This window comes from Octopus bimaculoides, chromosome 27, assembly GCF_046866305.1.
Source record: "Octopus bimaculoides isolate indiv1 chromosome 27, ASM4686630v1, whole genome shotgun sequence".
Taxonomy (NCBI): Eukaryota; Metazoa; Mollusca; class Cephalopoda; order Octopoda; family Octopodidae; genus Octopus; species Octopus bimaculoides.
This window is the reverse complement of record NC_142954.1, coordinates 13,441,860-13,466,859: the sequence shown is the minus strand read 5'-3', so window position 1 is coordinate 13,466,859 and position 25,000 is coordinate 13,441,860. Positions and strand designations below refer to the sequence as shown.

The window sequence follows — 25,000 nt, the reverse complement described above, 5'->3', positions numbered from 1 at the left end:
GTGATATTGTTATACTCAATGTACAAACAGTCAAACTCTTATCAATAATATTTCATAGCCATGTAATATGTTATACCTCATAATAAATCTCCATAAAACCATTTCTGTACGTTAACCCTACACTGGAATTCATTGTGTGGATCCTCATGTGGATCATAAAGTAACCATATATGGTAAAATATAACTTGCCTTATACATTCTGGAAACATGCTGAAATGGAATGCAGATCTCGATGACAAAATTGCTAACAAAATTGAGAAACCAGAGATGTCTTTTGGAAAAGTGCAATCCTTAGTATTATGATATTAAATAATGACAATACAACTGTTTTCAAAAACATTCTGTATTTTGTTTCATTGTGAAATACGATGTTAACATGAAAAATTTATCTTATACAGTTGGAATATTTTCAGCAAAAGTATCTTTGACAAATCTGCAGGCTCAGCTGTGTGGTAAGAAGCTTAGTTCCCAGCTACATGGTTATGGGTTCAGTTCCACAGCATGGCGTTCTGAGTAGATTTGGTAGATGGAAACTGAAAGAAGCTCATTCTATATATATATATAAGAGTTAAGGAATGGAATAGATAATATCCAGGCAACTTATGTTTCATAGAAAGTGGAACTTGGAAATAGTAAATATCCAAGCGAGGTGTTTACTGCAGGCTACTCTTCAGGCCATGGAGGTGCAATGGCCCAGTGGTTAGGGCAGCGGACTCGCGGTCATAGGATCGCGGTTTCGATTCCCAGACCGGGTGTTGTGAGTGTTGAGCAAAAACACCTAAAGCTCCACGAGGCTCCGGCAGGGGATGGTGGCAAACCCTGCTGTATTCTTTCACCACAACTTTCTCTCACTCTTACTTCCTGTTTCTGTTGTGCCTGTAATTCAAAGGGCCAGCCTTGTCCCACTTTGTGTCATGCTGAATATCCCCGAGAACTACATTAAGGGTACAAGTGTCTGTGGAGTGCTCAACCACTTGCACGTTAATTTCACGAGCAAGCTGTTCCGTTGATCGGATCAACTGAAACCCTCGTCGTCGTAAGCGACAGAGTGCCAACAACAACTCTTCAGGCCAAGGGTATCTTGAAAAATGAAGTTTTTCAATCTTCCGTATGTTAACATGCACCTCCTTACAACAATGTAAACTTCATTTTTTTTTTCAAGATATCCTTGGCCTGACAGGTAGCCTGTGGTATATTTACTACTTCTAAGGGTCCGATCGCTATGAAACATATGTACCCCGGACTTTATCTACTCTAGATATATATATATGTCTATCTGCACCTATTTTTGACAGTGATGCAGCAGGATAGTGGGTGCTCTCAGCCTTTTGGTTCAAAAGGTAATCTCAACAGAATTAATTACATGATTAAATGCACTCAATACACTCTGGAAAGTGGATGGCAAATGAAGGGAGAGATAATGAGAGAAGTTTTTAGTCTGATGTATGGCATAACAACCTCTCCATTGTTGGTGCTGTGCTAAAATAGACCCAGTGCAGTCTGTAATGGTTTGGTGTTTAGAAGGGCAGTGAGTGATAGGAGCCATGCCAAAAACAGGATGTAAGTGAGAAGAAAGGAGGGCAGTATTTTTTACTCCTTTCTCAGAGTTCTTCAACTCATCTCAGGGGATAGAAATTCTGGATAAGAACTGATTTGGACAGTGGCAAACTGTCCATCTTATATCCGCATGAAAAGTGAATGTAAAGTGATGGTGTATGTGTGTGTATGTGTGTGCATGTGTGTATGCATGTGTGTCTCTGTGTGTGTGTGTGCATGTGTGTGTGTGTGTGTGTCTGCACGTGTGTGTGCGTGCATGTATATTAGATAAGTCTAAACAGATCGAGATTACAACGTAACTGCAGTTCCAAGCTACAATTCTTCAGAAATAAATAGTAATAAACAATCTGGTAAAAAATATTGCATATTTGTTCCTTCATGCCCATTTTCCCATGCTAGCATTGGTTACTCTTTTACTTGTTTCAGTCATTTGACTGTGGCCATGCTGGAGCACTGCCTTTAGTCGAGCAAATCGACCCCAGGACTTATTCTTTGTAAGCCTAGTACTTATTCTATCAGTCTCTTTTGCCAAACCACTAAGTTACGGGGACATAAGCACACCAGCATCGGTTGTGAAGCAATGCTAGGGGGACAAACACAGACACACAAACAAACACACACACACACACACATATATATATATATATATATATATACAACGGGCATCTTTCAGTTTCCTTCTACCAAATCCACTCACAAGGTTTTGGTCGGCCTGAGACTATAGTAGAAGACACTTGCCCAAGATGCCGCGCAGTGTGACTGAACCCGGAACCATGTGGTTGGTAAGCAAGCTACTTACCACACAGCCACTCCTGCGCCTAGACAAATCTATTACTGAAGGTTAGACAAATCTATTAGTAAAGTATTGTTCATTGCTCGTATATGATTTAGGAATTGGGGTGGATGTCTTGTATAACGTGAAAGTAGAAAAGCAGCAAAGTAGTGACATGGAAGAAGAATCATCAGCTAGGTTTGTATGGGGCAGGGATAATCAAAAATCTTTAACATAAAGCAGCGATGATGGATAACATTTCTTTGGAATGAAATCAAAATAACGTCACGTTCTATCTTAATAGTGTTACAACTGTCATATTTTTAGATACAAAACAAAATTGAGAAATTTATGATTTAATCTTAATCTTTTTTTTACTCCTTTCTAAAAGTAAATTATTGAATGATTCTAAAGGGATGATTGCTTCAAAAGAAGACATTGAAATATCATGTTGGAATTTCACAAAATTATAACTGTCATTGCAAGAGAGGGAAATTCTATTTACCAAAGTTGTAACTCATAATAACATTAAAAGAACTTTCTTAGTTGTTTAGATGAGTTTCTAAACATTGCCATCAAAAGTTCTTTATCTTCTATCAGATATCTTCCTAGAGAAGTCTTTTTTTGAAATGGAATCAAAGAAAAACATACTGCATTTCTAAAAGAATTTTGGCATTCCACAAAATGAAGTTATCACTAATAAAATTAACCCTTTAACTGCAAAATTAAATTTCATGGTTATTCCAGTAATGATGTTAGATATCTCAAAAAAAAAACAAAACAGAATTGGTATTCCCTGTAGGTCGTGTTGCCTTAATAAACTTGACATATCTCAATGGGAAATAGTTCCAAACATTGACATTCCTTAACAATGGATAGATTGGTATATAAAACTCCTGTCCACAGTTAAGGGTAATGAAATTTTAAGGTGGTATATTTAATTTTTGCAATACAAGATTTAAATGAAAATATATTTTATAAAAAGAATATTCACTATTTTAAAAGTACATGTTTAAATATACAATTTCTCTCCCTATAACAAGTTTTCTTTCATTTAATTATTGATATTGAGATTAGAGTAACTGTAAGGATTTTCTGTAAAATAATGGCTTCCACAATTTTAGTAAAATCTTATCAAACTCATATAACAAAAATAACTTTCAGAAACACTGTTAGAGAGGATTCCAAGAAATTGCAACACTACATTTTGTATAAAACATATATTTCTGTTGATGATATAGAATCATATTTATTCTAATGGTCTTAAATTCTTTAAAAACCACTGAATTCATTAAAATGTCAGTTAACATTTTAACTTCTTACTTCAATATATATTCTTTTACTTGTTTCAGTCATTTGACTATGCCTATGCTGGAGCACCACATTGAAAGGCATTTTTGTCAAAGAAATTGGCCCCAGGACTTATTCTTTGTTAGCCTAGTACTTATTTTATTGCTGTCTTTTGTTAAACTGCTAAGTTACAGGGACATGAGAGTGGAGAGCGAAGTGCTGTCTTTGAGTGCGATTATTGAAAGGTGGGTGAAAGTTGCGAAAATGGCAAGAGTGGATGGTACCTCTCTAAGTGTAGACCTGTGAGTCAAAGAGAAGGAAATGGAGAGGGCATTTGCTCTTGGAGTTTCAGGGAAATCTTAGACAGTGGGGTTTCTCGATTATCTCTAGAGGCCTTTCTGTATCAGGAGGATCACATCTCTTTCAATGAAAGGGTATTTGCTTGGCCACAGAAATTTGCAAAAGAAAGTTGACAGGAAAATACGATTAAATATTGCATTTTCTCTGGCGCTGCACTAATTCCGTTAACCATTATCCTCAATTGTTACAGTAATAACACTAATAATAATAACTAATTACTATTCTTATTATCATTATTTTATTATTACTATTATTATTATTATTATTATTATATTATCATTATCATTATTATTATTATCCTTATTATAACAGGTAGCCAACATCCTTTTGTAGCACAAATTCAATTCATCAACCCACATAGGAGATATTCTCCACAATCATTGCTTAACACATAATACCACACACATTCAACACAACTCATATTACACCCAATTAATGATAAAATAGCCCCCAGAAATGAAACAAACCAACACAAACATGAAAAACAGTTGCAGCAAGAAAACAACTGTTACATTCCCAAAGCACAATGCTAGCACATATCTCAGAAACATGTGGGTACACCTCGTGTTGCAGTAGAAACTCACATTGAAGTGAAAAGATGATGATGGTGGTGGTGGTGGTGGTGGTGGTGATGATGTTGATGGTGATGATGTTGATGGTGATGATGATGATGAGGTAATGATGGTGATGATAATGGATAAAAAGACAAAAATAAAAGATAAAGTTAACCATCGTGAGACTTGAACTCAAAATGTAAAATGTTGGAACAAACACTGCAACATATTTTTGTGGCATTTGCTTTGGCTTTTTGCATTCTAATAATAATAAGAAGAAGAAGAAGAAGAAGAAGAGGAAGAAGAAGAAGAAGAAGAAGAAGAAGAAGAAGAAGAAGAAGAAGAAGAAGAAGAAGAAGAAGAAAAAGACGAAAGAGGAGGAGAAGAAGAAGAAGAAGAAGAAGAAGAAGAAAGAGGAGAAGGAGAAGAAGAAGAAGAAGAAGAAGAAGAAGAAGAAGAAGAAAGAGGAGAAGAAGAAAGAGGAGAAGAAAGAGGAGAAGAAGAAGAAAGAGGAGAAGAAGAAAGAGGAGAAGAAAGAGAAGAAGAAAGAGAAGAAGGAGGAGGAGGAGGAGGAGGAGGACAATAATAATAATAACAACAGACCTCAGACAGACAGCACTGCATGCATATTGTGTAAAGTACTGTCTGTGTGAGATCCTTGTTGTGACTTGACAAACAGTACAAACCCCACGGTAGACACAATATCTTCAATCAACAACCTCACAACATTGTATACTGTGTGATGTCTACAATAACAACAACGACAACAATAATAATAATAAATCCCTTAAAATTTGAAATGACAAGAATTTGGAATATGAAAACAGTAAAGGTTGTGCCTTTAATAAATTGGTGCATTGGGAACTGTATGCAAAGATATAGAGAAATGGCTGAAGGAGATTGGAATAGAATTCTTGCAGAGCTTCGACAGAAAGTTTGCTACTTAAAGACAGGAAAGAGGATTATCAGGAGGGTTCTAAGCACTTGAAAGACTACTGAAAAATTGTGGGTACCTAAGGTGACAGGTAGTAACACACATAATCCACATAAATACTACTAGGCATAAGACTGAGCGTGAGTCAAATCAATATTAATAATAATAATGGTTTCAAATTTTGGTACAAGGCCAGCAATGTGGGGGTGAGTGGGGAGGGGGTGAGTCAATTACATGGACCCCCAGTATTCAACTGGTGCTTGGTTTATTGACCCTGGAAGAGATGAAAGGCCTAGTGGAGCCTGGCAGCATTTGTATTCAGAACATAAAGATGCACGAAATGCTGCTAAGCATTTTCTCCACTGTTCTAACAATTCTGTCAGCTCATTGCCATGATGATGATGATGATGATGATGATAATGATGATGATAATTATCTACTATAATAATACTCTTGTGTTTTTCTCTGTCACAACATGTGAATGAGAAAGTAAGGGGTGATAGATGAATAAGGAAAGAAGGGGTGATGGTAAACTGGTAGTGGCAGTGTGAGTATATGTGTGTGTGTGTGTATGTAAAAGGGAGGTATGTGAACGTTTGTGTGTGTGTGTTCAATGGAAGTGGGATAGTGAACATTCAACGTCGAAAAGAAAAATCAAACAACGTTTCAACTCTGTATGTATGTATGTGTGTGCATGTACAAGGGAAGTATGTGAATGTTAGTATGTGTGAACCAGCGTTCTTTCAGTAACAAACGATGATCAATGTCACATCTCAAAAGACAATAACTAGATAACATTGACAAGTGTATTAATTTGATTTACCATCCATAATTATTTACAAAATACTACAATTAGCCGTCATTTTTGATGGCACGGAGCCAGCTAGTTATAATAATAATCCTTTCTACTATAGACACAAGGCTTGAAATTTTGGGGAAGAGGGCTAGTCAATCACATCGACTCCAGTACATAACTGGTACTTATTTCATTGATCCCAAAAGGATGAAAGGCAAAGTTAACCTTTGTGGCATTTGAACTCAGAACCTAAGAATAGACGAAATGCTGCTAAGCATTCTGCCTGGCATGCTAATGATTCTGCCAGCTTGCTGCCTTGAATAATAATAATATTAATAATAATGGTTTCATTTATTTGCCGAAAGGGCGAAGGATGAGGGAGATAATACAAAGACAGACATAAAGTGTGGGGGTTTACATATAATGAAATGATTAAAAGAAAAAGAAAAGAAAGAAAATATACATGGCATACACTGTAAAAGAAGGGATATATGCATAGCATACGAAGGCTTAAAAAAAGAAAAAATTGGCAGGGGGGGATGATAGAGATGTGATCCTCCTGATCCAGGAAGGCCTCTTTTCTACTATAGGCAATTTTAGGCACAAGGCCTGAAATCTGGGGCTGAAGGCTAGTTGATTATATTAACCCCAGTGCTCGACTGAGACTTATTTCATTGGCCCTGAAAGAATGAAAGGCAAAGTCGACCTCGGTAGAATTTGAACCCAGAACATAAAGATGGGCAAAATACCACTAAGCATTTTGCCGAGAGTGTTAATGATGGTGCTGATGAGTTTAAATACAGAGCTCAGATGCAGTGTAATATTAAACAATACAGGAGAAAAGAAAGACAGGTATTTACCTCTGGGTCAGTTTTAAAGTATGAGCTTGGAATTATATGACTTAAATGTCTGTCGTTTCCTTCATATATCCTGCTTTTTGTAATCTAGAAGCCCTGATAAAATTATAGGTGTGTTTGTGTACATAAAGTGTGTGTGAGTGTGTGTGAATGAAAGACAGAGAGAGGAAGAGAAAGTGAGTTGTGTGTGTGAGACAAAAAGAGAGATACACAGCATGTCGCATGTGTGCATATGTGTGTGCCTGTGTGTGTATGTGTGTGATTCATAAGTCATCTACTTGTTTTGTTTTTTTTTTCAGTTTTACCTTGCAGCTGTAAGGAAGTAACTGGGTAGACGTTACTAGGGTAGATGTCACATGATCTCCTTATCACTTGTAAAACTACACCACACCACCATCTTCTCCAATAATCCTGAGTACTTTTTAATACCCCAACCATCCACCTTCATACCCCACTTCCCCACAAATCCTGAAGTAGTCAGTCTTACCTGAGGCATCAATTATGGGTCATATATATATATATATATATATATATATATAAACAATTGCAGCGTGGAAGGTGTTTATAAGCCATTTAAAATAACACACAAAATTCGTTAGATTCACTTCAACACAGAATTTTGTCAGTGAACAGGTCGCGGTCTCAAAGCGACGAAAATATTTTGACAAATTAAATTTAAATGTTGAAGTGAATCTAACGAATTTTGTGTGTTATTTTAAATGGCTTATAAACACCTTCCACGCTGCAATTGTTTTCGTTCCAGCACACGATCTCAGATCAGGTCACTTGCTATGCAAGTGCATCTCCGTAATATATATATATATATATATATATATATATATATCATATATATTTATCTATCATATCGTATCACATATAAATACACACACACATATGCATATAAATATCTATTTATACATAAGTATATATCTACACATATATGTATAAATGTACATGTTAAAATAAAACTAACATCAGAGACTTTTTGCTGCAAGTAGAAACTGCAGGAGTGACTGAAGCTCTTTCTCTTGATGATAACTAAATCTATCACATTGTTTGGATCCCTTCTGTATCTTCAGTAGGTATCTCGGGGTGATGTGTGTTTCATCCTTTCACCTGACTGATGCAATGCAGGCTGAATTAGCTGTGCATTTACAGGAAGGTCTTCAGCTGGTCCCATCTCTTATGGTTATTTCACTAATGACTTTCTTCAGTTTGGGTTCCATTGTCTGTGGAACATACTACACTGACTTCATGAAGAAACTGTAGTATCTGGTTTCAATAGAGAACATGCCAAACTTTTGACAAGAACCTCATTGACCAAGTCCTGATATTTAATTTTCTTCAGTTGATGACAAATGGCAAATCTGTTCTTCCAGTGCTGTGAGTTCATTCTTGATTATCGTTCTTGTGATCCTGAACAGAAAGAACATGTCTGGTTGAAGTGATGCTACAGCAATCTCTCCTAGAAAGATGATTGTAGCCTTTAAATCTACTTGCATCTCCCAGTCTGAGGACTGATATAAAATAGAAAATGGGCTCCCCTCAGTTGCTTTGGCTTTAGAAGCTTTCTCACTTCCCTTTAAATGATATTCTAAATGGTGATTCCTGTTTGTAGGACTTAATTCTCAGCAAATCTGTCCATTTATTAGTTTATGTAAGGATTTTGTTAAGTCTCTGCTTGTATTGATCTTCTAGTATCTTAAGGCATCCAGTCAAAATGTGATTCAAAATGCAAAGAGTTAATGCACATAAGTCACAGGAGGGAGTCATTTCTTTACCCCAGATTTTAAGGTTGCTTGGGGCTAGCATGAGGTCTGCCAGTGCAGAAGAAAGAAGATAACTTTCCCTAATCAGTACTCCAGAGTTTCTCCAGGTCTACAGTTGCTTAATGCATGGTCCCACTGTATCCATTGTCCATGGCATGTAAGCCCTACTTTTTTTTACACAGTGATCTTCTGTTGCCCTTCTGACCTTCTGCTTTCTGAACCCTTTCATGCCTCTGGTATTGGTAGTGGCTTGCACAAACTATTAGGGATCTAAATGGATAATCTAGTTCTAAAATGAGAAGGGATGGTCACACTTAGAATGCTTTTGATCTTCAAAAGACTTCTAGAGTAGTTCTGACCAGGCTAAATAACAACTCAAACGTTTGTATAGGATCATACGAACTGTTAGAAATATCAACCAATTATCCTTCATTTCACACCCACCGTGTTTAAAGGACAATTTGAATAACGTAATCCCATATAATGTCTAAAATTAAAATGTGATGGTCATGGATGGAATGCCTTTGGTCACAGATTTGGTCAATCAGAACTGAAGTACAGGAGTCAATAAGATAGCTTCTACATGGTGTGTGTGTGTGTGTGTGTGTGTGCCAACTCGTGTGAGCATTGTATGTGTTGACTCAACGGATACTACTTCAAATGCACCAACCCCAGTTATTCATTCAGCCAAAGGATTTGATTTGATTGAAGGGCGACGGTGGCGGGGGGAGGAGAAGGAACAATAACCTTTATGTCTCCCTGATACTATCACTACCACCACCGTCACCACATCACTTCAACATACCCACCACCACCACCACCACCATTGTCTTCAATCTCAAGTGATAATCTTATCACTGAGATGGAGGTGGTGGTGGGGAGGCACTAGATATGTAGATGGTGGAAGAAGGATGGTGGGTGGTGGTGGCAGATAAAAGGTGAAGAGCCAGGTGTTGTCCACCAACCAACGAAAGACCCCCTACACGAATGGTTTTCAACCAGGGTACATATGGCCCCTGAGGGGTCAATATAAGTTTTTTGGGGGACCATGCATGAAAATAATGAATTGGAGATCCACAATGGTGTTTAAAGGGTCCCTGAAAAAAAATTTGCCTTAAATGTATGTATTGGTATGTATTGCAAGTAACAGCAGGGTTTTCATTAAGCAAAATAAGCATCTGCTTAGGGCAGTGGTTCTCAACCAGGATCCATATAAGATTTTTGGGGGTCCACAAAACAAAACAGTAAATTGGGGCTCCACAATAGTGAAGAAATTTTGTTTTAGATGTGTGTATTGGTTATGTAATGCAAGAGATGGATACTATCAGAGAGAGACAGTGGAGGATTTGTTGGTCATTTTCTCAGAGAGGATGATGGAATGGAGTGTTACATAGCGGAGAGCTGGTAGGAAGGAGAGTAAGAGGTAGGCAGAGAATGAAGATGTTCGACTGGATGAAGAAGAGAATGAACGTGCAGAGCAAGAAAAACCTGGATGATGTTGCGAGAGACAGAAATAAATGAAGGAAAAACAAGCCATGATCTGTCAACGGTATGAATATGCCATGACACGAGAGAGAGAGAGAGAGATTGCAAGAAACATTTTACACAATTCAACCTACACAAGTTAATGTGTGAAAAACAAAATAGGAATTTGGAAAGAAGTTTCTATAAAACTAGTTTTTAAACATCGAATGGTTATAGGGGCCCACCAGGATAAAGTGGTAATCAAAGGGGCCTGTAGATAAGAAATAGTTGAGAACTCCTGCTCTAAACAAACATCAAGACAACTAAAATCTGCAGTCAAATATTCTTGATGTTATCCAAGCATCATTAAAAAGGGGACATCACCTTGTATTGTATATCTTTTATCTCTTATCTCTTGTTTGTGTCATAAGACTATGGCCATGCTGGGCCTTGAAGAATTTTTCAGTCAAAGGAATCAACCCCAGAACTTATTTTTTTCTTTTTCAGTAAGCCTGGTACATATTCTATCAGTCTCTTTACCAAACTATAAACACATGAACACCAGTTGTCAAGCGGTGGTGGGGGATAAACACACAAGCACACACACACATACACACACACACATTTGTTTATGATGATGATGATTATATTAGAGGAAAAATCAAAACCAAGACAGAACGAGTATCTCAAGTCATTTAGAATAATTTAATTAGGGTAAGGTGAATTTGAAGTCTTACAGTCGTTTCTGGGATAACCCAAGTGGTTGGTTAGCATGTCCATACACTGGGTATTCCATCATCAGAGACAAGGTATGAATATTTAGATGTGGAAAGTTTACAGTTTACAAGGAATAAAATTCACAGTATATAAGGAATATGTACAGACTTAGCTGTGATCTTGGAACCTAATGGTTGATCAACTATAGCATTTACCCAAGTGAACTAAACCACTCATAGTCTGGACATACATAGGTGCAGGCGTGACTGTGTGGTAAGAAGCTTGTTTCCCAACCTTATGGTTCCATGTTCAATCCCACTGCATGGCACCTTGGGCAAGTGTCTTCTACTATAGCCTCAGGCCAACCAAAGCCTTGCAAGTGGATTTGGTAGACGGAAACTGAAAGAAGCTCATCGTGAGTGTGTGTGTGTGTGTGTGTGTGTGTGTGTGTGTTTGTTTGCCCCCCCCCCCCCATCGTTTAACAACCGATGTTAGTGTGTTTATGTCCCTGTAACTTAGTGGTTCGGCATTTGACTTTACAGGATGTTACACAGAAAGACTGGAATCACCATGGCTGGAACTCCTTTGATTATTTGGCTTGCTTAATATGGGTTGACCTAGGGCTAAATAACAAGATGGTCTCAGATCTATGACTGGAAGTATTCCAAATATGGCCATCCCATCTTTTCCTTTGTGTAGGGAACTTAACCATATTATGTAAGTTGTCCTTTTTTGGTGATAGGATGCGGTTCGGAAGGGGATTTGGTTGCTATTTCTAACATGTTGACTGACAACACAGAGGCTCCCACCCTAGCCCTTGAGAGAAGGGATATTGAGCAATAATGGTGGTGATAGTAGTAGTAGTAGTAGTAGTAGTAGTAGTAGTAGTAGTAGTAGTGGTGGTGGTGGTGGTGGTGGTGGTGGTGGTGGTGGTGGTGGTGGTAAATGTTGCCAAGAGGTGTCACACTATTTAAGCCCATTTTCTTTCATGTGGTTCGTGAATCTTTCAGATAATAACATCCTCCTCCAAACCCGACCACCACTACACGACCCAACTCTTCCCTTTTTCTCCCTCCTGTTCACCCTCTCAGAAAGATTGTTGAACTTGTATTCCTCCCCACCCACCCATATAAACATTACACTCACTATCCACTTCACCCCCACCACTCCCACCACCACCACCCAGCACATACAGCTCACCGACCCCTTCCTCACCACAAACCCAGCGTAGGAGTTGACTTTAGAAGATCCCCCACCTGCTTCATTGCAAATCAATTGATAAATACTCTACACATTCCAATCATTCAACTTGCTAGATATAACAGCCAAATCTCATTTCTCAAATAATGCACCTTATCGCCTCGAAAAGGAAGGTGGATGTATGTTGAGGTGGTAAAAGGGATAGTCACAGATGAATGTCTGCTAAGTTCAAGTTGACCTAGGACTAAACACCAACGACATTGAGCTAACGAAGGAACTGTTACGTTGTCATACAACATGCTAAAAATAGCAGCCAAATCCCCCACTTAAAATCACACTGTACTGACTCAGGAAAAAAAAAAATAATAAGGCAATAGAGAGGCAATGTCTGAGCAAAAGATAGGGTGGTCATGGCTAGAGTGCCTAGGTCTGCTCAGTCAAGTCCAACCTAGAACTAAACATCAACAACTCTTTACAACAACTGCTAGAAAAATGTGGACTTCCATTTAGAAGATCGCTATCATAACTCTCTCCCCCTCATGGAACACTCTCACCCTTACACCAGTGGTAGGATTTTTAGAGAATCCTGCCCACACTTGTCCCCACTGTACAAACTTACTCCTTTCTTACATTGCATTCTTGACCAAGACACTTTATTTCACATTACTCCAGTCCACTCAGCTGGTAAAAATGAGTTAATCCAGCGAAAGACTGGCATCCCATCCAGGTGTGGAATATACACACTATGAAACTGACCCTTATGAGTCGGCAGGACTCAAGAAGATAGCTTTACTCATTTATTTTTTTTTTTACACTACTAAGTAAGAAGAGGTCAATCCCATTTGGAAGTCAGGGTAAGCATAGATTCCTTAAGTTTCAATGATTGGCCTTAGATGGTTGTCTCATTAGAATGTCTCATTTCACTCCTTTCCTACAGTTATTTTTCAGACTAATTTTTATCTGTAATCCTGCATAAACCTTTCCATTGATTTTGAAAAATATTTTTGAAACTTGACCCCCCCCCCCCCAACACCTGTTGCCTTTGTGGTTAATAAAAGTCATCGTTATCATCATCATCATTCCTCTATCTAGTGGCTATGGCAACACAACAGAAAATGTGTAGGGTTCAAAGTTGAAAGTTTTCAGGAAAGACACATTCCCTTTTGGTCAACCCCTGACGGTAGCAAGGAAAGGGCTGTCTCTCCCAGTGAATCAGTGGGAAGGTGGGCAAGTAGCAAAAAATGGTTAGAGTAAATGGACCTATTCTAAGCATGTGCCTGTAGATTGGTGAAGAACAGCTGGATGAGGGTTTGTACCCTTGTTGGTGCAGGGTGGTCCTGGATCCATGAGGTTCCTTGACAAGCTCTAGTTGAAGGTTCTCCTGAATCAGGAGGACTGCATCACAGATCTCTTCACATATTTTGTACAGCATGTATTGTTTTATCTCATTTCCCTCACCTCGCCCTTCCTTGTCTTCATTTTTTATGTAAAACACCAAAACAAATTGTAAATTGTCCTTGTAATATTCCCCTCATCCGATGCCCCTGTGACAAATAAGACACCACCACCACCATCATCGTCGTCATCATTGTCGTTGTTATCAGCAATGTCATCATCATTATCAGCACCTTTCGCCTCGATTTTCCAATCGTCATCATCATCATCATCATCATCATCATCATCATCTGTAAAATTACCATTCCTACCACTATGACTGCCACAGCCAACATCATCGTTGTCACCATCATTGTCATTGCAATCACCCACCACAACCTCATCATCACCAGCAGCAAGACCACCATACATTACAATCATCATACATCACCAATATCACCACCATCACCCCCACCCCACCCCAATCATTAAACTATCTATTACAACCACACTGTAATCATCATCATCATCATCATCATCATCATCATTGCCATCATCACCATCACCACCACCACCCGCATCTTGCTCGACATCCTCTTTCCTTTCTCTAAACACATTAAGTCCACACACAAAAGTACATACAACATTGACCGATCCACTTCTGTCAGTGGTCCTTTTCCATGGCAAGGCCAGTTGCTTCGTTAAATCTAATTGCATTAAATCTAATTGCATCTGCTTACATCCTCATTAACTTGTGAAATGTAAGTTTGTTTTTTTTTCCACAAAGCTCCTTCAACACAATCAGGCTCCATAGATTGTCTTATTCATGGGATTCAAATGAATGTCCAGGTTTTATATTTCATCTTTTCAAAGATACATCCAATCAAAGTTAATCTTTTCTATTGTGAAATGTGATGGACTGAAGAAAGTCAGGGATCCTGCGATTAGCTGTCATTGTCCATTATTTCTTCTTTACAGAAGGTGGTGAGCTGACAGAACGGTTAGCACACTGGGCAAAATGCTTAGTAGTATTTCATCCATCTTTACATTCCAAGTTCAAATTCTGCCGAGGTCAACTTTGTCTTTCTTCCTTTCAGGGTCGATTAAATAAGTACCAGTTACACACTGGGGTCAATGTAATTGACTTACTCCCTTCCCTCAAATTTCAAGCCTTGTGCCTATAGTAGAAAGAATTATTTCTTTTTTACAGGAAAATGAACTCCAAGAGTTCAGAATTGTCTGTATAAGAGATTGGTGTCCAGCATTCATTTCTTCCATATTTATCATGATCCCCATCAACGTCATTATCACCATCACCACCACCACCACCAAAATTGTCATTATTATCAGCAACAACACTATCATCATCATCATCACCATCATCCCTGTCATCCTTATCACTATCAACATCACCATCAACATTATTACTATCAACTTATCAACCATTATCACCATCATCATCACTACAACCACAACCACCATGACCACCACCACCACCATCTCTACCACTAAAAACAACAACAACAACAACAGCAGCAGTGGCAGCAGCAACAGTAACAACAACAACAGAAAAACCTCAACAGTCATTCAGCTTGCCAGAAAGAGCAACCAAATACTCCTCAAATCACATTCCAACATCCTAGAAAAGGATATGTCAAGTAATGTGATCCCGGGTTCTCTGTATCATGGAAACAGAAAGGATGGTCACAACTGGAATATGATTGAGCAGAGGTCTGCCTAATCAAGTCAGATCCAGGGCTAAACAACAACAGCAACAAGATGAATATGAGCTACTTAATTAAGGAACCCATTAGGAAAACTCTGCATGATTGCTTATTTTGCTAGAAATAAAAGCCAAATAACCCTGAAATAATAATAATAATAATAATAAAACTCTGGGATATGCCAATACACACAGATAGAGAAATTAAGGCAAAAGATCATGAAGAAAAAATATGCTTTCTAATTGATGTATCAATACCAGCAGATGACAACGTTTCCCTAAAAGAAATGGAAAAACTTTCAAAATACAAAGACCTGAATAGAGGTAACTCGAATGTGGAATCTAAAAACAGAAACAATTCCTATCATAGTAGGTGCCTTAGGTATAATAAAAAAATATTCAGACAAATACATAACAAAAACACCGGGACTTACAAATATATATAACATACAGAAAATTGCACTACTGGGCACAGCACACATCCTACACAAAACACTTTCAATACAGTAACCATAAGAGCATCACAGCAAACCACAGCACATACCCAAGGCACACAGAGCTGCGCTCGGTAGTGAAGTGAAAGCACGTTATAAAAATAAGACTATTGAATAATAATAATAATAATAATAATCCTTTCTATTATAGGCACAAGGCCTGAAATTTGGGGGAGAGGGATAGTCGATTACATCGACCCCAGTACTTAATTAATCGACCCCGAAAGTGAGAAAGGTAAAGTTGACCTTGGCGGAATTTGAACTCAGAACATACCAATGGCAAAATACCACTAAGCAGTTTGCCGGGCATGCTAACAATTCTGCCTGCTCACCACCTTCAAATAATAATAATAATAATAATAATAACAATAATAGTAATAATCCTTTGTTCTAAAGGCACGAGGCCTGGAATTTTGGGGGAGGGGGTTAATTGAGTACATCGACCCCATTGCGTAACTGGTACTTATTTCATCAACCCCGAAAGGATGAAAGGTAAAGTGGAAATGATAATAATAATGATAATGATAATAATAATATCATTATCATCATCGTCACCATCATCATCATAATCATCATCGTCACCATCATCATCATAATCATCATCACTACCATTAACTTTGAATCCCCTACAATTACCATTCTCTTTCTTCTCGTTATCATCCTCATCATACTATCACTACAATCATCATCAACACAATCACCACTATTATCACAATCCCTGCAGGCTCCTCGTTTTATATTAGAGAACTAAAATTCCTACCACAGAAAGAAGTCATCTGAACACATCTTTTTTTTGTTTTGTCCAAAATCTATCCTGTTTCCATGGCATGTAAAACATTTTCTATTTTAATTCCCAGTTACGATGGCACAACTGCTAAACAGAATGTTATCATACAATATGGACTGTTTGCAGTGCTCGTTTCACAAAGAAAATAAAACGGATATCTATGATCCTCTGCTCTAATCTAAAACTATATCAGATCATTACAAAGAGATGCTCTTTCATTCACTAAGTTGTCAGTGCAGTCTAATTATTTCTTTAATGAGCAGAGAGTATGTAATCTCATCAAACCAAACATTACTGAAGATTGACGGTGGTTTGGTTTTTAAACCAAACCTTTCTGGACTTATTCTTTAGGTTATGGAATTCCTCAACAATTACAGAATATATTTTAATTCTATACTTTAGGTTTTTTTCTCCCTTAATCTTAATTTTATATATTTTACATAAGGCATACATATACATACACATATATCCATATATACATACATACACTCACATGCACACACACACATTACATTTTTTCCTTTCTCTGTTATTGATTTCTTCTGTTTGGGTTTTGCATGTTATTTTTTTTCATTAAGAAATTTTTTGTTCTTTATCTTGATAGAAAGAATGTGAAAGTGCTAAAGAAAAGACATTAAAATTTGTAATGGTATATTCTTATTATTTTACATTTTATTTTCTATATTTTTTTAATTTTGTTCTTCAGTGATACTAATTGGAAGTCAGGTGATGACAAGTCATTGCAAAGTGGAGATGATATAAGAAGAGAGGCATCATTAGGGGCTTGTGGGCCTTGGTGTTGTAGCAAAGAAGGGGCCTCTATCCTCATCAAAATAAGACAGAATTGTACGACACAGCACTCAGGATGCCAGATGGCACTGACAAGGGTTGGGGAGGAAACAACAATTGTAATTCTAACTGTGAGAACTTTGGTTTGGTGTTCAGTAACCTGAAAAGAGCTCTGTGATGTGTCAGAGAGTTACCTGAGTGCAGTCAACGGCAAACAGAACTTATTGTATAAGGTCAAACTGTTGAAGAATTGGAAGGATGTTAACTCAAGTAGAAACTGTTATCTCTGAACAAATTAATGACCCAAACAGAAAGAGATTGATAGCCCCAGTCTTTGTAAATCATTACTTTGTAAATCAGCATCTTTCAAACTGTTTGGAGACCAAATCTTGCTGAGTCAACTTTACTTTTTGTCCTCTGGCCCTCGGAAGAATGAAAGGAAAAGCTGACGCCAGTTAAGATCTGAATTCAAAACTTGAAGAGCTGGAACAAATATTTCAAGGTGTCTTTTGTGTTACTGCAGCATCAGTCAAAATAGCTTGTGGGATTTATTTCAGCTGTTTCAGTTCTGAATTCAAATCTTGCCAAGATCAACTTTGCCTCAAGTACATTGTGGTCCATAAAATAAAATACCAAGTCAGGTACAGGAATCAACACAATCAACTAACCCACTACCTTTAAAAATCGTTGAGCTTGTACCTACATTAGGAACAATTATTTTGCTTCCTATTCTACATCCTGTTGTCTTGGCTCAAAATAGAGGTCACTAGAGAGAAGATATTGCTTGACAACATTTTCCTCAGTACATGAGCTGTTCTGGTTAGGGTGGGCCTTTCATCCTTTCAGGATTGATAAAATAAGTACCAGTTGAGTACTGGGGTAGATGTAATCGACTCACCTACTCTCCTGAATTATTGGCCTTGTGCCAAAATTTAAAATCATTATCATCATCATAATTATTATCAAAGTGGCAAGTTGGCAGAATCGTTAGCATGCTGGACAAAATGCTTAGAGGTATTTCGGCTGTCACTACGTTCTGAGTTCAAATTCCTCTGATGTCAACTTTGCCTTTCATTCTTTCGTAGGTCAATAATAAGTACCAGTCAAGTACTAGGGTCAGTGTGATTGACTTAACCCTCCCACCAAAATTCCAGGCCTCGTGCTTACAGTAGAAAGGATTATCATTATTATTATTATTAAGGTGGTGAGCTGGCAGCACCATTAGCATGCTGGGCAAAATGCTTAACAGCACATTTCATCCGTCTTTACATTCTAAGTTCAAATTCAGCTGAGATCAATTTTGCTTTCCATCCTTTCGGGGTCAAAGAAATACATACCAGTTGAGCACTGGGGTCGATGTAATCGACTAATCCCCTCCCCGCAAATTTCAGGCCTTGTGCCTATAGTAGAAAGAATTATTATTATTATTATTTATTATTATTACTTTTGGTGTTGTTGTTGTTATCTTGTTTCAGTTACAAGAATCTCGCAACAGGTCCTTGGCAATAGTCTAATGTCATATCAACCATTCGTGAGGGACCCACTCAACAAAAAATAAATACCTTATTCTCTAGTTGCCAATGTTGGAAGTTATAATTTTGTAATTAAAACAAATGAATGGAATTGAAATTAAGCGAATATAGTATTAGATCGCTATGAGGATGGATAGTCATGGTTGGAATACACTTCATCATAAGTCTCTTCAATCAGGATTAACCTGGGGTCAAACAAGATCACCTAGAACCAATAAGTCACTATCTATACAGTAGAATGACCAGCTAGAGATAGTAACCAAATCTTTTGCAAAACTCAGAAAAAGGAAGAACACATTGGATAATGTAGGCCTTGATATAGAGTCACACACAAGACAGTCATGGAAGGAATGTCTCTGATCATAGTTTGCTCAATCAGGTTTGTCCTGGAGTTAAAGCTAACAAGACCACCTCCAACAACGGTTATCATCTCCATGATAAATAACCAAGATCATTAGTTCAACCAAATTAATTAACTAAATGAAACGCTTGAAACACAGTAAAGAATATTCTGGAAAAAAAGATGGAATATAAACAAAAAGAGAAGTAAATAAAATCCTTTTCTTTTTTATCTTTTACTTGTTTCAGTTATTTGACTGTGGCCATGCTGGGGCACCACATTGAACAATCTGCATGAGTCAATGTTTTTTATTAAGCCTGGTATTTATTTTATCTGTTTCTTTTGGCAAACTGCTAAGTTACAGGGACATAAACACACCAACACTGGTTGTTAAGCAGTGGTGGTGGACAAACACAGACACACACAACCATACACATATATATACAACCAAAGCCAAGTGAATGGATTTGGTAGATGGAAACTGAAAGAAGCCTGTCGTGTATGTGTGTGTGTGTCTTTGAGTCTGTGTCTGTCCCACTACCACCACCACTGGATAACCAGTGTTGGTATGTTTACATCCTTGTAACTCAGCAGTGCAGCAAAAGAGTTTGATAAAATAAATACAAGGTGTAACAAAATTATGTACCAAGGTTAATTCATTTGACATAAAATTCTTCAAGGCAGTGCTCCAGCATGGTTGCAGTCTATTGACTGAAACTGATAAAAGATAAATAACTTTGCTAAGTACAATGAAGTCTGTTTCACTGACAAGGTTTCATAATTCTAAAACATGTCAAAAGTTGTCTCCCTTACTCAGCAAAATAAATTAATGTTAATCACTTAGGTAATGTTGTCAGAGCCACAGCAGATGGTTATTTTTAATTAAATACTACATGGTTGTTACATAAAATGTCCTAGCACTAATGTAACCATATAGCCACTGCACTGCTGTACCCATTCATTTAGTTTAAATGTCTTCCAATCAGCTCGACAGCATTTTTTGTATTTGCATGTGTGTAATCATTTTATAATACATTTTGGTGTCAGAGAAGGTCTAGATGTGCATGAATATGTTATGTTATATTTTAGTATCTGCATACGTCGCATGTGAACCTGCTATCACATATTTTTATATCTGTGTTTGTTATGTCGTATGTAAACATGCTATAATATATTTTGGTATCTGTGTAATGTCTAGCTGTGTGCAAACATGCTATCATATAATGAAAGAAGAGAGATTCACAACTGCTTTATACTTAAAATAAGTGTTTTCTCCATTTATTTTTATCTAAATGAGAATTTAATCAAGAATTTTAAAAGCATATTATTTGCAAATCGATTACTGCTTCCTGCTTTGTTTTTGGTTTTGTTTTCTTTATCTCCTTTTCTCTCTCTCAAACAAAATTCTCCATGTTTAAATAGTTTCTAGCGTTGATCATCGATCAGATTTACTAAATAATCACTGTGGCAGGAAAATTTACGGAGTTGCTATACTTGCTAGAAATAGAAAGGGAAACATTAACAAATTTATTTTTCCTTTTCCTTTAATTTTGCAGACGATGGAAAGCTCCAACAGAAGAGAAGGAAGCTAACGTGCTCATTCTGAATTAGCTGCAGAGTCCAGTCTTCATCTTAAAGATTCAGTCACAGATTCGACGTATATACATTGGTGATGTGTCTTGGGTGGACATTACATGTAGATTGTCCAGCAGATGTTATTTTCTCCGTCTAACTTTGTCCATTCAGCCGTAATAAACCAAAACGGCAGAGTCTTTAGATTGTCATCTAATATTTTTTCTACCTCTCTGAGCTACAAGTTTAAATACCAATGAGGTAGACTTTGTCTTTCATTCTTTCAGAATCAATAAATAAAATACCAGTGATGTACTGGGGTTGGTGGTTTTATTTCTCTTTCATTTTGTCTGTATCCCTCTTTCTGGAAGAAATTAACTGTGGCCAGACGTGGAGAGAGGTAGGCTGTAGCAGGTGTAAAAATGCCCAAGATATGCCAAATGTCACAATGGCTACACTACAGCTCCCTCATAAGTTAAGAACCCATGGAATTAGATATATATTTGTGTTGCAAGATTCCTGATGTGAAATTGTGTGTTGAAACAGATATTGTTGTATTTTGGGATGGTCATTTCTTTTTTTTTTTTTTTTTTGCCAAATAAACACACGCAATATATATTCGTTCTTCACTCGATTATTATTGTTCTTATTTTAACTTGTGTCCATTGTCCAGAAATCTGTGATGTCTTCAGTGACACTTTCCATTTCCATGCGTGCTCTTGCTCCACTTGGAGTAAGTGGAGCAAGAGCACACATGAAAACAAAAAGTGATACTGAAGAGGTCACAGATGTGTGATGAAAGATTTCTAGACAATGGACATGAGTTAATATATTCTTTCTACTCTAGGCACAAGGCCCGATATTTTGGGGGAGGGGGCCAGTCGATTAGATCCACTCCAGTATGCAACTGGTACTTAATTTATCGACCCTGAAAGGATGAAAGGTAAGGTCAACATTGGCGGAATTTGAGCTCAGAATGTAAAGAAAGATGAAATACTGCTAAGCATTTTGCCCAGCATGCTAACATTTCTGCCAGCTCGCCACTTTTGATGAGTTAAAATGATAAACGAGCAATGAACAAATATATAGTGCATGTGTTTATTTGGCAACAAAAAAAAAAAAATGGCCATCCCAAAATACAACAATTAGATATAAACTATATATCAATACGCAGGATAGCCATAACTGAAACAGGTTTGATCATAGGTCTACTGGATCAAAGCTAGCCTGTGGCTAAACAACAAAAACAGCAACATAAATTTAAGTGATTTTATTTTTCAATATTCAACTACCGTTTCTAGCAGGCTGAGTTACTGCATACAGGCTTCCTAATTGGCTCGGATTTACGGGTGGATGTCTATATGTGTGAGTTGGGTGGAGTGTATGTGTGTGTGTGGGGGAGTGTTCATGAGATATGTTCTGGATTCACTTCCTGCCAAACTCAACTTTGCTTCTCAATATTTCATGGACAAGCATCGGAGGTTGAGTATATATTCCTAGAAATAATTATAATACGCACACACACATCCACACATGTGCACACGCACACACACACACACGCGCACACACATACCCATCCCCCTCTTCGGTCGCTTCTTTCTTTCTTCTTTCTTTATGAACAGTAATGGCCGCCCAGTTGCTATAGCAAATATGCAATCGAGTTAGAAATATGTGTGTATGTGTATGCATATATATATATATATATATATATATATATATATATATATATATATATATATATATATGTATGTATGTATGTATATATATATAGTTATATAAGCATACATATATATTTATATATATATATATTTATATATGTGTGTATGTGTGTGTGTGTGTGTGTATATATATATATATATATATATATATATATATACACATATATATTTTCTTTTCTTTTCTGTTCTTTTTCCTTGTTTCAGTAATTTAACTGTGGCCATACTGGAGCACCACCTTTAGTTGTACAAATTGACCCCAGAACTTATTTTTTGTAAGCCTAGTACTTATTCAATTGGCCTCTTTTTCCAAACCGCTAAGTTACAGGGAAGTAAACAAGCCAACATCGGTTGTCAAGTAATGGTGGCGAGGGATGGGGGGACAAACACAGATACACAAATACACACATACATATATATATGATGGGTTTCTCTCAGTTTCCGTCTACCAAATCCACTAACGAGGCTTTGGTCAGCCCAAGGCTATAGTAGAAGACACCTGCCTACAGTGGGACTGAACCCAGAACCGTGTGGTTGGGAAGCAAGCTTCTTACCACACAGCCACTCTTGTGCCTATATATATAATATACTTATTTTAGTGCTGTTAACACCGCCAGATTGAATGGTACTGCCCAGGTGTCAAAACCATAATGATATCCATGGGGCAAGTGATGATGGAAGTATGTTCGATTGTTGGTATGGCTGTTTTTGTATATGTGGAATAGTATTATAACACATCCTTTTGAGAGATATATATATATATATATATATATATATATAATGTACATATATGTTTGTGAGCATGTATGGGTACATACATCTACATTCATGTGTGCGTATGTATATATGTACATATAGACACACACACACACACACACACACACACACACACACACACACACAGGTGTCTATCTAATGGTTGTAAAGATAATCAAATACAACAAATAAATACCTGTTCTTCACCATTTCGGAGTTGGTGTTAAATGATTATGAATTATTGCCATATTATAATCATGCAAAGAATAACAAAAAAGAAAATCAAATGAAGGAAACTAAGAAAGCACTGTAACCTCTGCATACATAGGTACATGTGTGCTGTGTGGTAAGAACCCACATGGTTCCGGGTTCAGAGTTCAGTCCCACTGCGTGGCATCTTAGGTAAGTGCCTTCTTTAGCCTTAGGCTGACCAAACACTTATGAGTGGATTTGGTAGACAGAAACTGAAAGAAGCCTGTCATGTATATGTTGTGTTTTAAATAGACATGACTCCAAGAACAACTACACATTACAGAAATTAGTAAGAACACCTTACCCATGTAATTCTAAAGTCCCATTTTTTTCTTTATTTAGTTTTATTATATTGTTTTCTTATTCTTTTCTTCTCTAGGTACAAGGCTTAAAATTTTCGGAGAGGGAGTCTGTCGATTAGATCAATCCCCAGTACGCAACTGGTACTTAATTTATCAACCCCCAAAAGGATGAAAGGCAAAGTTGACCTCAGCAGAACTTGAACTCAGAATGTAAAGATAGACAAAATACTCCTAAGCTTTTTGCCTGGCATGCTAACATTTCTACCAGCTGGCCGCCTTTGTGTTACTGATGAGCACTCATTGACAACTCAGATTCTCAAAATAAATTTATTGTCTTTCTCTATGAAACGATCGTATAGCGAAATGAATAAAAAATATTTTATTCCATATTAACATCTAATCTCCTCCATTTACAAAAAATGTAACTGAATTTGTCAAGCTTCGTTCAATAACTTAAATCATATATTTGTTCATTCCCATCTGGGCTATGAAAGGGCTTTGTATATTTTTATTGGTTGTAATTATTCATACCACTATGTAATTCCTGATGAAGAATCTAATTTTTATTTCAAGAAGAGGTTTTCGTTTTTGTCTTTGGAATTAATTAGACTCTGAAACAATTTGTAGCATGTATATTGGTTCTGTCCCAACCTGGATCATGAATTAAAATTTGTCTACACCTACAATTTTCCCTTTCTTTATACTTCATATATATGTGTATGTATGTGTGTGTATGTACATATTTGTGTGTGCATGTTTGTGCCTGAGTGTGTTCTTCCCACCATTGCTTGACAGCTGATGTTGGTGTGTTTATGTATCCGTGACCTAGTGGTTCAGCAAAAGGAACAGATAGAATAAGTACTAGACTTACAAAGAATAAGTCCTGGTGGGGTTGGTTTCTTCGACTAAAAGCCCTTTAAGGATGTGCTCCAGCATGGCTGCAGTCAGATGACTGAAACAAGTAGAAGAATAAAAGAAGAGATGCAGGCGTGGCTGTGTGGTGAGAAGTTTACTTCCCAAACACATGGTTCCAGGATCAATTCCACTGCATGGCACCTTGGGCAAGTGCCTTCTGCTATAGCCTCAGGCTAACC

At 37.3% G+C, this 25,000-nt stretch overlaps 1 protein-coding gene across 3 annotated transcripts in view; it reads right to left on the bottom strand.

Moving 5' to 3' along the window:
• The window catches only part of LOC128251011 (uncharacterized), a 622,894-nt gene that overhangs the window by 400,621 nt on the left and 197,273 nt on the right, over positions 1–25,000 (bottom strand). Inside the window, exon 1 of one of the 3 annotated variants that reach the window (XM_089343605.1) lies at positions 7,124–7,366. The exons of the other annotated variants lie outside the window; for them this stretch is intronic. The gene's annotated coding sequence lies outside the window, so the exon portion shown is untranslated. Of the gene's footprint in view, positions 1–7,123; positions 7,367–25,000 lie in introns of those variants that run through there. 3 annotated transcript variants of the gene reach the window in all.